The 15,788-nt window shown below is 35.0% G+C and overlaps 1 protein-coding gene across 3 annotated transcripts in view; it reads right to left on the bottom strand.

Annotated features, from left to right (window-relative positions):
* Nucleotides 1-15,788, bottom strand: part of LOC122801869 (immunoglobulin superfamily member 3-like) — a 757,872-nt gene that overhangs the window by 135,759 nt on the left and 606,325 nt on the right. The window lies entirely within an intron of this gene.

The following is a 15,788-nucleotide window of genomic DNA, read 5'->3' as shown; positions in this document are numbered from 1 at the left end:
TAAGAAAATACAATTGCAAATGGTGCAATTACAAACAAAAACATTGACAAGGGCTTTAACTGACATAATCTGAAGGCCTCATTTACCAAGGTGAAACGTAACTGCAGATCTTTTTAATTATATACACGAATCTAGAAATGGAGTTCAGGATTATAGAATCATAACAAAAGATAGAACAATTTTTTAAGGTGTACCAGAGATTTTAGTACTTTTTTCTTTCAATTTAACACTAGTTCTAAAAATTGCAAAGGTATCATGTACTAGTTGAAAAAGTTGAAATATGAAATAGCACCTTTAATCACTGAAGCTGAGATTATAGATAAACTTACAAAATCTACTTTACAAAGATCATGAGACAGTACAACATTCCCAGAACAGGTTTATGTGTGATGAAAATTACCCTTTTAGAAGCATGCTCGTTATTCACTGTATCCATAGAAAATTATCACTTAACTGGTGTCTGAATATAGGCTATTACAGTTCCTGCACACAAACTTGATCTAACTCAAAGTATGCAATCTTCAGATGAATTAATCTATCATCCATACTATGTAAAGTTGTAGTAACAATAGTTACCTAATTTAAAGAGATACTTAGACCTAGTTTTATTAGATCAAACCTATAAGATATTTTAAAGATAAGTCGTTTTTCCCCATCATCATATGATTCTATGAACAAATTACAGTCACTGGGGACTAAATGTGGTGTTTCTAGTTGGATTTGACAAGTGATATTATTACCACCTAGGTGGTATAAATGCGAGCTTACAGAAATTACAAACAATGCAAAAATATTAAACTGATTATACAACTGGCTGTGAAGTAGAAAACAGCTAGTGAAATTGGTAGGAAATGTGTCTGATATTACTAAACTTGAATATAACATTCTATTTGTCAGAGTCTTAGAATTATTCTTATTAATTGGTACTTTCCAGTTGGCACTAAAATTGGAGTAAAAATCATAAGTTTGCAAGTTCATAAGTTAGGTAAAGCAACACTATCTCAGTAATTGTTGTATCAAACTCCATAGCCACAGCCCAATCATCAAAACATCTTAAACTTTACTAAACTATTCACGCTTTTGATATAGTCAGGTAATGTATTCCATAATTTTACTATCGTGTCAAATAACAAGTTCTATTATTTTTGTTGTACAACTCCAAATAGAGTTTTAAATTATGATGTTTATATGTCTTTGGATTATTACATACTAACAAACCCAATAAAGACTGAAGAAAAGAGTCATTAAATACCTTATAGGTCAACAAAAGTTGACCCCTGATATATCACTTTGGAGGTTTTAAAGACTCATTGAAACTCATTTATCCTTGTATCATAATTGTTTAATATCAAGTATTCTTTTTGCAACTGACTCTACACAAGCTGTATTAAGAGTACAGAACATTATATTGTGTTCCAAAACTGGTTTGATATATACCTTAAATAAAGTAACTAAGATCTTACTATCTGTAGTTGTAAAGATTTTGAAAATCAAACCCATCTTTCTCAAAGCTTTATTACAGATGTCTCTCAGATGATTTTCAAAGCAAAAACGGTAAGCAATCAGTATACCAAGACCCTTATATTCATTAACTTCCAATAAACCAAATATAGACAATGCATTAGAACTCCTATTTTTTTTATCAGAGTACATGATATTATACTTTTTCATACTAAATGAGAGACTGACTGTACTAACCCACTTACCTAAGCATTAATATTAGTGAAATAAGTTTCATTAATAGCAAAAAATCCAATTTTACAATCATCAGCCCACTTGTACAGCATGATCATCACATTGGATTAGAGGCAAAAATGATATAAAACAACAAAGGCCCAAGCACAGATCCCTGGAGAACACCTGATGTCAGCAGTGCTGAATATGATTTTGTTCCCTGAATCTCTATTGTTCTGACTCTGTGCCAACAATTAATCCATCTACTTAAATATTAATTAACTTTATATTGTTCCAATGCCAGATCAAGGGTATGGAATAATAATGTCATAAGCTTTGGTTAAATCCAAATAGATTATACATGTATGAATTCCCATCTAGATAACCCTAGAGATGTAATCACAAAAGCTTCACAAATTAGTGAATGTAGTATGGCCTTTCAAAAAACCATGTTGAAAAATATCAAGAACTGTTAAGTATGATTTCACTAAAATATCTCTCAAAGTATTTGCATAATATTGGTGTTAGACTTACTGGATGATAATTCTGTACTGTTATCTTATCTCCAGGTTTAAATATAGGAGTAACTAATGGTTCATGACAAGATCTTGGTACATATCCATTATAGATCATAGAATAAAATGTCCTAGTTAATATACTCACTAAATAATATTTTATATTAACCAACAAAATTCTAGGAATACAATCTGCTGTACTCAATGTATCAGCTTATGTTTTATTTAAAGCTCTAAATGACATCTCTTCAGAAATATTATGACATTTTGTCATACAATCAATGCTTTCTTCCAAGATTTGAGAATAACAATCATTCGTATCAATGCCAAAACCAGTAAAATATTCATTAAATTTATTAGCTGTCAACATAAGGTCACTAATCATTGATGCATCTTTATAAATATAATTAGTATGATTGGTTTAATTCTTGAACAAATTCATATATTTATAATCTTTTTCGTGTTTGTGCAATCATTTCCCAACAAATTTCCATATTTTATCTTTCATTTCATAGATTTAGTGATAGTTCCTTGCTGCTAAATTTTAACTTCTTCTTATTAAATGTATTTGGAAATTTATCAGAAACACAAAAAAGAATCACAGAGGGACAGAGTGGGATACACTATACTAGGAGCACACACACACACACACACACACACACACACACACACACACACACACACACACACACACAAGCTCGCATCTCCCTACATCATTTATACACTGTATCTGTGTTTGCTTTAGCAATGAGTGCACACACACACACACACACACACACACACACACACACAAATCCCCACTCACACACACACACACACACACACACACACACACACACACACACACACACCACAGAGGGACAGAGCCGGATGCACTGAACTATGAGCCCACACACACAGACACACACACAGACACACACACACACACACACACACACACACACACACACACACACACACACACACACACAGTCTTGCATCTCCTTACATCATTTACACACTGTAACTGTTGAATGCACACACACACACACACACACACACACACACACACACACACACACACACACACACACACACACACACACACACAAAATCCATATCTCTACATGATTTACACACTGTAACTGTGTCTGCTTTGGCAATGAATGCACACACACACACAGACACACACACACACACACACACACACTTGTACATTTGGAGCTTTTCTCCCTGGGCCTCCACTGAAAACGGGTCCTCAGGGCCCAGTGGACTTCCCCGGTAATCAAACTGGAAATAAATAATAAATAAATAAATAGAAGTACAATAGATGTCGGACATTAAGGGCAGATGCAAGCACATAAATATCAAGGAGATGCTTGCCCTGATCAAGGCATTCAACTCTCTGATACATCTTTGGGACCTCTGTAAGGTGTTACAGACAATACCACAGTTATGTGTTACACCAACAGGCAAGGGGGAACCAGGTCATATTCCCTTTGCAAACTAAACACTTTAGCTTGGGATATAGCTTTACAGCACAATCTCATTGTGCAGGAATCCTGCATTCCATTGGAGCAAAGTTGTGTGGTAGACAAGCTGATCCAGACTAGGGCAGACCCTCATAAATGGAAACTGGATCAGGAGTCTCCCAAGATTTAATCCATCTGAGGGGATTCCCCAAGTAGGTCTCTTAGCCTTCTATGAGCAATCAACTGTGGAGATTCTGCTCCAGGACTCATACAAGAAAGTCTGGAAGACAGATGCCTTTTCGTTTCCTTAAACAGGAATGTACTTTCATGCTGTTCCTCCCTTTCCACTAATATCGAGGATTCAGGAGGAATCCCTTAAGATCATTGTGGTGACTCCCTTCTGACCCTTGCAGCCATGGCTCTCCCTCCTTTTGTTAATAGCTAGGGGCAATTTCCACATGTTTCCTCACAGATAGGATCCACTCACAGAAGAGCAGGAGTGTTTTATATGCCTCCACAGCAATCATCTTCAACTGACTGACTGGATGATAGAGTTTTAATCACTTTTTGGCAGCTGTTTACTGAGGACATCCAGTAGGTACTAATGGATGCAAAAAAGACTGCTACTTGAAAATCACATATTAGCAAATGGAAAAGGTTTTCTAGTTGGTGCCAACAACATAACCAACGCCCTTTCAGGACAAATTATTCTCTAGTTTTATAACATATGTGAGCAACTATCCTATAACCTTTCTTATTCCTTTATCAAGGTTCATTTATCTGCCATTTCAGCATGTCTGCCTATGGATCTTCCTCTTTCAATGCAATCTCATGTCAACATATTCTTGAAAGGGGCTTTGCATAAGAGGCCTCCAAGAAAACTGGTGGCCCCTCCCCGTGACCTTAATTTTCTGTTAACGAAGCTAACCCATCTCCATTTTAACCAGCTAATCTGTCTGACTTGAGGTTCTTAACATGGAAAACAGTTTTACTGTTTGCTCTGATCTCTGCAAGAAGGGCAGCTGAGTTGCAACCTCTTATGGTGGGTCAACCCTACCTCATTTTCAATAGCAACAGTGTTTCTTTGAGGACTAATCCTTCTTATATGCCTAAAGTGGTATCCGACTTTACTTTAAGCCAAACTATCGATCTCCCTATTTTCTTTCTTAGAACTTAAAAATGAGATAGAAAGGATACTCCATGCCTTAAATGTCCACAGACAAGTGAGGTACTATCTTGACAGAACTAAATCTTTTAGATCTTCAGATCAATTGTTAATTTCTTGTGATGGTAATAACAAGGAACAAGCTGTGTCAAAACAGACTATTTCCAAATGGTTGTCTAAGGCTATTACCTTTTGTTAATCTCACCATAACAAAACTATTCCAGGGAGGGCCAAGGCCTATTCTAACTTTGGCTTCATCTATGACTTTTTGGAAAGGGTTGGATTCTAGAAGTATTCTAGAAGCTGCTACTTTGTTTTCTGTACATACTTTTACAAAATACTATAGGCTTGATTCCTTCTCTAGATCCAGATCAAGCTTTGATAGAATCATTCTCCAGTGGATCTTGGAGTCTTCTCCTTCCACATCCCAAATGTAGACAGTTGAGGTAATCTGCTCATATAGCTAAGGCTACTGCAGCAGTGATCAATATGATGAACACAGTACAGTTGTGTAGCTTAAACTTAACATAACAGTAGATGCTCACTGTTGCAGAAGCCACTCCCTCTGTCTACCCTCACCCCCTGTTTTTGGTGTATTTTTTATGCAAGTATGTGGACATTTATTTTTTGTTGTTTCTAACATTGACCTTTCGAGACTTAGCCTCCCTCTCTCCCTGCTGGCAGTAAAGCTCTGAAGGACTTCACACCCAAACTTGTCTTTTAGTCATCTCAGTTTGAGCTGATGGACAGTTTGGGCATGTGAAGGTGCCCTGAAACTTTGAAAGGTGGCTGGCTGTTATATCCTTGTCAGGATATAACCCATATAGTTAAGGCTACTGCAGCAGTGATCATTCAAACATCTACTGTTATGCTAGGTTTAAGTTTCACAACTGTACTAAAAGATCAACATATAGCATAACATACAGAATACTCCCTCCCTCTACTCTACTAAACAAGGTATTAGAAAATGTGTAGTTAAGAAAAAATACATAGGCGAGAAAACAACAAAGAACCTGTGCAATAGATACATAAACTAACACAATAGTACAACAGGAAAAAAGACACTAACATACTTAAGCACACAACAAACAGTAAGAAAATACAACTGCAAATGGTGCAATTACAAACAAAAACATTGACAAGGGCCTTAACTGACATAATCTGAAAGCCTCATTTACCAAGGTGAAACGTAACTGCAGATCTTTTTAATTATATACACGAATCTAGAAATGGAGTTCAGGATTATAGAATCATAACAAAAGACAGAACAATTTTTTAAGATGTACCAGAGATTTTAGTACTTTTTTCTTTCAATTTAACACTAGTTCTAAAAATTGCAAAGGTACCATATACTAGTTGAAAAAGTTGAAATATGAAATAGCACTTTTAATCACTGAAGCTAAAATTATAGATAAACTTACAAAATCTACTTTACAAAGATCATGAGACAGTACAACATTCCCAGAACGTTTATGTGTGATGAAAGTTACCCTTTTAGAAGCATGCACGTTATTCATTGTATCCATAGAAAATGATCACTTAACTGGTGTCTGAATATAGGCTATTACAGTTCCTGCACACAGACTTGATCTAACTCAGATTATGCAATCTTCAGATGAATTAATCTGTCATCCATACTATGTAAAGTTGTAGTAACAATAGTTACCTAATTTAAAGAGATACTTAGACCTAGTTTTATTAGATCAAACCTATAAGGCATTTTAAAGATAAGTCTTTTTTCCCCATCATCATATGATTCTATGAGCAAATTACAGTCACTGGGGACTAAATGTGGTATTTCTAGTTGGATTTGACAAGCAATATTATTACCATCTCAGTGGTATAATGGTGAGCTTACAGAAATTACAAACAACGGAAAAATATTAAACTGATTATACAACTGGCTGTGAAGTGGAAAACAGCTAGTGAAATTAGTAGTAAATGTGTCTGATATTACTAAACTTGAATATAACATTCCATTTGTCAGAGTCTTATTATTCTTATTAATTGGTACTTTCCAGTTGGCACTAAAATTGGAGTAAAAATCATAAGTTTACAAGTTCATAAGTTAGGTAAAGAAACACTATCTCAGTAATTGTTGTATCAAACTCCATAGCCCCAGCCCAATCATCAAAACATCTTAAACTTTACTAAACTATTCACACTTCTGATATAGTCAGGTAATGTATTCCATAATTTTACCATCCTATGTGTCAAATAACAAGTTCTATTATTTTTGTTGTACAACTCTAAATAGAGTTTTAAATTATGATGTTTATATGTCTTTGGATTATTACATACTACCAAACCCAATAAAGACTGAAGAAAAGAGTCATTAAATACCTTATAGGTCAACAAAAGTTGACCCCTAATATATCACTTTGGAGGTTTTAAAGACTCATTGAAACTCATGTATCCTTGTATCATAATTGTTTAATATCAGGTATTCTTTTTGCAACTGACTCTACACAAGCTGTATTACTAGTATAGAACATTATATTGTGTTCCAAAACTGGTTTGATATATATCTTAAATAAAGTAACTAAGATCATACTCTTTCTAGTTGTAAAGATTTTGAAAATCAAACCCATCTTTCTCAAAGCTTTATTACAGATGTCTCTCAGATGATTTTCAAAGCAAAAACGGCAATCAATCAGTATACCAAGACCCTTATATTCATTAACTTCCAATAAACCAAATATAGACAATGCATTAGAACTCCTTAATTTTTGTTTATCAGAGTACATGATATTATACTTTTTCTTACTAAATGAGAGACCAAGTGTACTAACCCACTTACCTAAGCATTAATATTAGTGAAATAATTTTCATTAATAGCAAAAAATCCAATTTTACAATCATCAGCCCACTTGTACAGCATGATCATCACATTGGATTATAGGCAAAAATTATATAAAACAGCAAAGGCCCAAGCACAGATCCCTGAAGAACACCTGATGTCAGCAGAGCTGGATATGATTTTTTTTCCCTGAATCTCTGTTGTTCTGACTCTGTGCCAACAATTAATCCATCTACTTAAATATTAATTAACTTTATATTGTTCCAATGCTAGATCAAGGGTATGGAATAATAATAAGTCATAAGCTTTGATTAAATCCAAATAGATTATACCTGTAGAAATTCCCATCTCTATAACCCTAGAGATGTAATCACAAAAGCTTCACAAATTAGCGATTGTAGCATGGCCTTTCAAAAAACATGTTGAAAAATATCAAGAACTGCAAGGTTATTTTTTAAGTATGATTTCACTAAAATATCTCTCAAAGTATTTGCATAATATTGGTGTTAGACTTACTGGATGATAATTCTGTACTGTTATCTTATCTCCAGGTTTAAATATAGGAGTAACTAATGGTTCATGACAAGATCTTGGTACATATCCATTATAGATCATAGAATAAAATGTCCTAGTTAATATACTCACTAAATAATATTTTATATTAACCAACAAAATTCTAGGAATACAATCTGCTGTACTCAATGTATCAGCCTAAGTTTTATTTAAAGCTCTAAATGACATCTCTTCAGAAATATTATGACATTTTGTCATACAATCAATGCTTTCTTCCAAGATTTGAGAATAACAATCATTCGTATCAATGCCAAAACCAGTAAAATATTCATTAAATTTATTAGCTGTCAACATACAATCACTAATCATTGATGCATCTATAGAAATATAATTAGTATGATTGGTTTCATTCTTGAACAAATTCATATATTTAATAATCTTTTTGGTGTTTGTGCAATCATTTCCCAACAAATTTCCATATTTTATTTTTCATTTCATAGATTTAGTGATAGTTCCTTGCTGCTAAATCTTAACTTCTTCTTATTAAATGTATTTGGAAATTTATCAGAAACACAAAAAAGAATCACAGAGGGACAGAGTGGGATAAACTATACTAGGAGCACACACACAGACATACACAAGCTCGCATCTCCCTACATCATTTACACACTGTATCTGTGTTTGCTTTAGCGATGAATACACACACACACACACACACACACACACACACACACACACACACACACACACACCACAGAGGGACAGAGCGGGATGAATTGTACTATGAGCACACACACACACACACACACACAGACACACACACACACACACACACACACACACACACACACACACACACACACACAAACACAGTCTTGCATCTCCTTACATCATTTACACACTGTAACTGTTGAATGCACACACACACACACACACACACACACACACACACACACACACACACACACACACACACACACACACACACACAAATCCTAACTTCTACATGATTATTTCTACATCATTTACATTGTAACAGACACACACACACACACACACACACACACACACACACACACACACACACACACACACACACATACAACACAACATCTCGCGCGGCACACCTCAATCTCTACTGCCTTTGTATTTGTCAAGTACACACACACACACATATACACACACACACACACACACACACACACACACAGTCTCACATCTCCTTACATCATTTGCACACTGTAACTGTCAAATGCACACACACACACACACACACACACACACACACACACACACACACACACACACACACACACACACATACACAAAATCTCGCATATCTCTACATGATTTACACACTGTAACTGTGTCTGCTTTGGCGACGAATGCATACACACACACACACACACACACACACACACACACAGTCTAGCATCTCCCTACACCATTTACACGTTGTAAATATGTCAATATGTCTGCTTTGGTATGAAGTGCGCGTATGCACACACACACACACACACACACACACACACACACACACACACACACACACACACTAAATTAAAAAAACTCTATGGTGGGGTTCACTGCTGGCAAAATAAAATAAATTTAACAAGTACCAAACATTCCTCAATTAATTTCCAGTTTTCGAATCTGCGTACATGGTCCACACTGCCCCTCAGCACATCACTCAGTCTCTGACAGGTAGATGTGTGGTGTCCATGTGTCGACATTTCCTCTACTGAATTTCTGCATTTTCATAACTCCTGAGTCATGCTGCATGTATCCAGTAACAGTAAAGTGGCTGTATAATAATGCCATGAAACACACAATTTCACTGAAAGGAACACACTTTAGTCAAACACACTTTTGATGTTTTGACATATTTTGCAAAATGGAGGTACCTGGGCTTTATTAGAAACTTATTTATCTGCCACATTTGGCAACATTGGGGGTGATCTATAAAAATATAGCAATAACAAGGATGCCCTCCCCCCAAAAATAAAACAGTACTGATGCAGGTCTTGCCATACTTTAGCACATATCATCAAACAAACAAACATCATCTGATTAACTGTTTTTCAACTGCCAATAACTCAGAAAAAAATGTCAAGGCATCCATCAACATATTAGTACCTCGTGTGACAGTGCATATATTACATCAAAATTAAGAGCCAGCTGTTCCCATCAAGGAGCACATTGCAGCTAAATATGCTTAAGGTGCAAGTCTTCATCAAGAGGAGGTTTAAAATAAGAGGAAGCACCAAGCAAGGGTCACCTTGTTTACTTTCAGGAAAACTGTGGACTAATGTTGACTGGCGTGTACTAGTTAGTTAAACTGAGTGACAGCTTATTCCTATTTACACACATACACCTGGAAAACATTTATTCTCTTGAATACAAGGCTCATCAGATACTTTTTCATCTCTGCCAAGTGGGAAAATTATGTCAAGTCAGCGACAGTAATGCACTAGCTAAGAGGTACCAAACGTGAACAAGCTGTACTTGATGTAAAGAAACAGGGCTCAATACAAGATCCCTGGTCCTGTAGCAGCAGTGCAAGGATGCTCCACATCTGTTATGGGGTGTTAACTCACTGCTTCCTAAAATAAAGCATGTATTCATGTAGTAAACTACCCCAATCTTGAAGTGTATAACTATAGCATTACAGATCTATGGATAATGCAAAAACAAAACAAATAATCTATCCCAGTATATGATTCACCCTTAGGAATGTAAGCATGCTCTCTACAAAATATCAAACTCTTCCACTTGCAATCAAGCTAGGCCTGAAGGAAGCAAAGTCATAAACACCTATTAAAAGCAAACTAATTCTCTTCCACTAGTTTGTGAAATTACTCAAGAGTGTTGTTCTGGTTTTTGATCTCTTTGGAGGAAGTGTCTGTTTAGCATTACCCAAGCTGAGGACATTGTGCCTTCCCTCAGTCACAAAGCCACATGGTGATCCAACCACCCAGTAACCAGCTTTCTGTCAAACACTGCGGAAAGCCAACTTTTTTCGAATCCATATTTGTATTCTATCTGAACAGTGGGCAGGCAACAATTTTGCAAGGCTGTACTTACCAGCCAGTAAAAGCAGAAGTACTGTTTACCATGGAAGGAGTTGGATTAGTCTTGTCTGCATGACTTATCCAAGTGGCATAACATTGTTGCAGTTTGATAGTGGTGGCTTCTTACAGATCTGTATCAGTTGCTGTGGTAATGATTTAAGATGCCATGTTTCCTGAGAGCTCCATGGTGCATGTTACTCACTGGTGCGTAAGCGGTTCACAGTCTCCCTCTCCCTTGCTGGGGGTGACACCTGCTCCTGCATGGTGGTGGGGAGTGGTGACATTCCTCTCTAAACCTCTCATCACCCTATTAAAAATGTGTCCTGAGCTGCTGAGTCACTTTAAGTGCAATAATATGTTTTAGATGTTCAGTAATTAGCATTTTATATCATGAACATGGTTAAACTGTGGCTAATAAAGTTCTTTCAAGCCAGTAGAGATGATTCAAATGTTATCTCAAATCTGAAACTATATTGGAATTATACAACAAAATAATATCTGAGAAATTTAAAGATATAAAAGAAATCTGACAGGATACTGGTGACCTCAGTATTGTTAAACTGTGACTCACAGTTACTCTAGAAATTACTCATCTCTACATTCAATGCCATCCCCCATTAAAAAATTATAATTACCTCACCTTTTTCTTTAAACTGCTTGCTCTTCTTGTTTGTAGTAATCTCAACTCATGCTTGTTTGCTAGTAAACACTGAGGTAGATGGGAGGGATATGTTATCTGCTAAACCGACTGTTGATGCCACTGTGATTGAGTAGCCGCCTTTTTAATTTGGAGCCCCCCTATCCATGAATTCTTTGCAAATATAAGCTTGATGCTGTGTCGGTTGTACTCAATCATATTGTTTAAGCATGTGAAACAATGCTTCTCAACTGCCCAGATGACAGAGGGACGATATTCAGTCTTTAAGTAAATGTTTTTTCTGCTGTCTCGCTAATGACAGAGGGACAATATTTTACTTAAAGACTAAATCATAAAACATAATAAAAAAAGATTTTTTTAATAAATTGTGCTTTTTATTCAGTCACTCTAAAAAGTAAAAAATAAGGAAGAAGAATGAAAACTTTGCAAAAGAAACACAAGCAAGCTAATTTCAGAAAAGCATTTGAAGTTGGTCTTGCTGATTGTAGTAATAAGGAACCAGAAGATGTAGCAGAAATTAACAAAACCAACCTCAAATGTTTTTCAGAAATCAGCTTGTCTGTGTTTCTTTTGCATAGTTTTCACTCTTCTAACTTAGTTTTTACTTTTTAGAGCAACCGAATAAAAAACATTCTTTATTATTTTCTTTTTTATATTTTTGTTATTCTTATTTAATTGTGAATACCTTAAATCATTATTACCTTTCAGCAAAATAAATTTAGTATAGGTTGGTTTAACCACAGTCTGCCTTGCCAACAAAATCTAAATAACCAATTAATTTCAACCCTGACAAGAGGAAGCTATAATATACTCTTTATTCAATGATGTTATGTGATTAGTAATGCATTTTATATGTGAGTCTCCAAGTACCAGTAATTCAAAATAACACCCTTATCAACTGTTATCTGTTATGGAAATAAAACCAGGCTCTTTCCTTTATTTATTAATATTTTTATCTTCACTAATTAACCCTCCCAAAGCTCTTCTTTTAAACTTTCTTACACATGAGATCTCTTGCCATCATTCATTCTGCCCATTAATACAATTACTAATATAATCAAAGCAAGGGTTACATGAAATGCTAACAGTTAAAGAAGAAAGACTTTCACCCAAATTTTCTGTAGCCAAAACAACATCTTGTTTATTAGAATGAATCAAACATTGATATTTACTAGCTTAGTTGAACTATGTTCAGTCTCATTTAATACCTCCTTAGAATTAGGAAGTAGAGAACCTTCTAATGGAATAAGCATCTTATGCTTCAGGTTATATCCTTTAACCAAAAATTATCATTCAAATTACTATCTTATCCTTGATCTAAGTCACTGTTCTTATTCCTGATATCAGATACACCAGTGTCAAATTTTGTAACAAAAGACACAGAAAAAAATTCCCAAGTAAGTGAAACTGCAGTATTATAATTTTCCTGTACACAGATATTTTTATATTTTGAAACATTAGACCAATCAGATTTGTTAGTACAAGAAGTCTCTACTCCCTTTATTATAGCCCATTCTAAGTCACCCGCATGTATTCCTGAAAGAGAGGGCAGAACCAAAGAGTTATCCTCAAAAACTTTAGAATCATCTACATTTTCTTTCCTAGTTTGTTCAAATTGTTCAATATTGATGGATAAAAATGTCTCATTTGAAATAATATTTGATGAACTAAATGAAATTTCTTTTACTAAACTTGTCATTGTAGAAGATTTACTAGCATTCTTCTTTTTCATTACTCCATGGGTATTCCAACTTTCTATTTCTTCTTAACTGGATTTTTAACTGACTTAAAAAGCAAACTTTTCCAAGTTGTCTCTTGACCTTGATCCTTATTTAATGTCTGACTGACCGACCTTACCGCCCTTGTTTCCTTCCTTAATTTTTCAATATCATTACTTTTTATATCTAAATGTTCTGACTACCAAGAGCATCTGGTGTAAAATTCTATGTCCTCCCTGCAGTTGTGTGGGTTTCCTCAGGGTGCTTCAGTTTCTTTCCACATTCCAAAGACTTGTAGTAAGTGGATTGGACACTCTAAATTGGCCATAGGTTCGAGTGTGTGTGCGAGTGAGTGGTACAGATGAACTACAGTGGCAGGACTAGCCATCTCATGGTGTAAACCTTGGTTCGAGATGATTGTCACTGTTGAAATGACACCCTAACCCCATGTGCAAAATGGAAAAATAGGGTTGAGGGTGGATGGATGTTCTGACTGCCACTTTTTAACAAATTCGGAAACAGGCCTTACTTCAGAACCATTCCTGCATGTACATTTAGCTTACCAATCAAACATTTTACTATTTAAAATTATACTTAAATCTTCCAAATGTTTACAGCATTCTTCCAAAAGCAGAAAACAAAAAGTTAAATTTGTACACCTGAGTCCCTATGCTGAGCATTATTAAATCATTATGAACAAGACTAATTGGCTACCAGTCATTCTCTAAACCTCTTTCCTATTGAACATGCAACATTTTAAATTAATTCATAACAACTATTATCTTCCTTTAAAAATAAATAAACTTCAGATAAGGAGTAACTCATCTTCACTCAGAAATCCAGCATGCACAACTCTGTATAAACCCCTTTTTAAACTTATAACCTGTGGAAGATTCTTCTATAACATTTCTCCTGGTGGAAACAAAGATGTATGATTGTTTTAGCCAGCCTGACTGATTCTGGATACAGATATAAAAACTCAGGTATAAGGAAATCTGCAATACTTTTTCTGCCAGTGGACTGTTCTTCCTTTGGGAAGGATATTTATATGTTCTATGTACATATGTATATACAAGATAGGCTAAGTTCATTATTATACCATGACCCCCAAAGCGTGCCGCTGATTGATCGGCCAGCACATTATAAATTAAGGAATGATGGAGAAAAAGTCCGGTCGCGGACTTTTTTCCGCTTATAACTCTCTTTAAAACACTGTAATATTTGCAAAAATGGGTTTAACATAGCGAAACTAGTCAAAGCAAGAAAAAATAAGCAAGACCCATTTTAAAAAAGCTGCTAATATTGCCCACATTAAGACAGGCTTTAAAGGCAACTTAAAAAAAACAACAGTTTGAGAAAGCAAGACTGTGCTTTGTTTTTAACATTATATGATAAATGAGTTTAACATAATGGAGCTCGTTTTTAAATTTTAAAAGCCTAATCTCTTTAACATTTTTGCAAAACTCATGCTATAAACTTCAAATTAACTTTAAAATAGCAAAAAAAAAAGCCAGAGAACTTCTTTGTACTGTTGTTGCAGACATACATTTGAAAGCAAACAGGCAGAGAGGGCAGCAAAATTAGAACTATTGAGCACAGTTATTTTCTTAGGGCGGGAACGCTTAATATGTATTTTTCTGGGTGGTGTAATAAAATAGTTTCTTATTTTATTGATACTGGTGGGCTTAAATATGGACCAAACCCCCAAACGCGGTAATCCAGCATATATTCTTACTGTTAGACCACCTGAAATTATACTATGTACTATCTACAAATGGTTGTATACTAATTACAAATGGTAGGGCTGAGTCTGTAATTGGTCATTGTGTGATCAGTGTTTTACCTTGGTAAACAAATGAAAATGAATAAATAAAATATGCTATAACCAATTACTATTAAATTAATTGTCTATACAATTTATGAGAGACTGTTGTAAATATTGGTGTCATGACTATTTATGCCAAGTCAAAAAATGCAAAGGTGTAATTCTCTATAATATAAACATTATTTTTGTTTGTGTTCTACCTAAACATTATTTTTGTTTGTGTTCTACCTGAATGGCTTGGTTCATGCTTGGAAAGCATCTTTGGACCAGAGTATTTACCTAGTTAACAAATAAAAATATATAAAAATAAATACAGCCAGAATACTGATCCTAAAATCCAGTGTTGAATATAAACAAGGGTACAGAGTAATGTCAGTAGTGGATGCAAGCATACAACA

This window comes from Protopterus annectens, chromosome 5.part0 (assembly GCF_019279795.1).
Source record: "Protopterus annectens isolate FY-2018-M chromosome 5.part0, PAN1.0, whole genome shotgun sequence".
NCBI lineage: Eukaryota > Metazoa > Chordata > Ceratodontiformes > Protopteridae > Protopterus > Protopterus annectens.
This window is presented reverse-complemented; position numbering and strand designations above follow the sequence as displayed.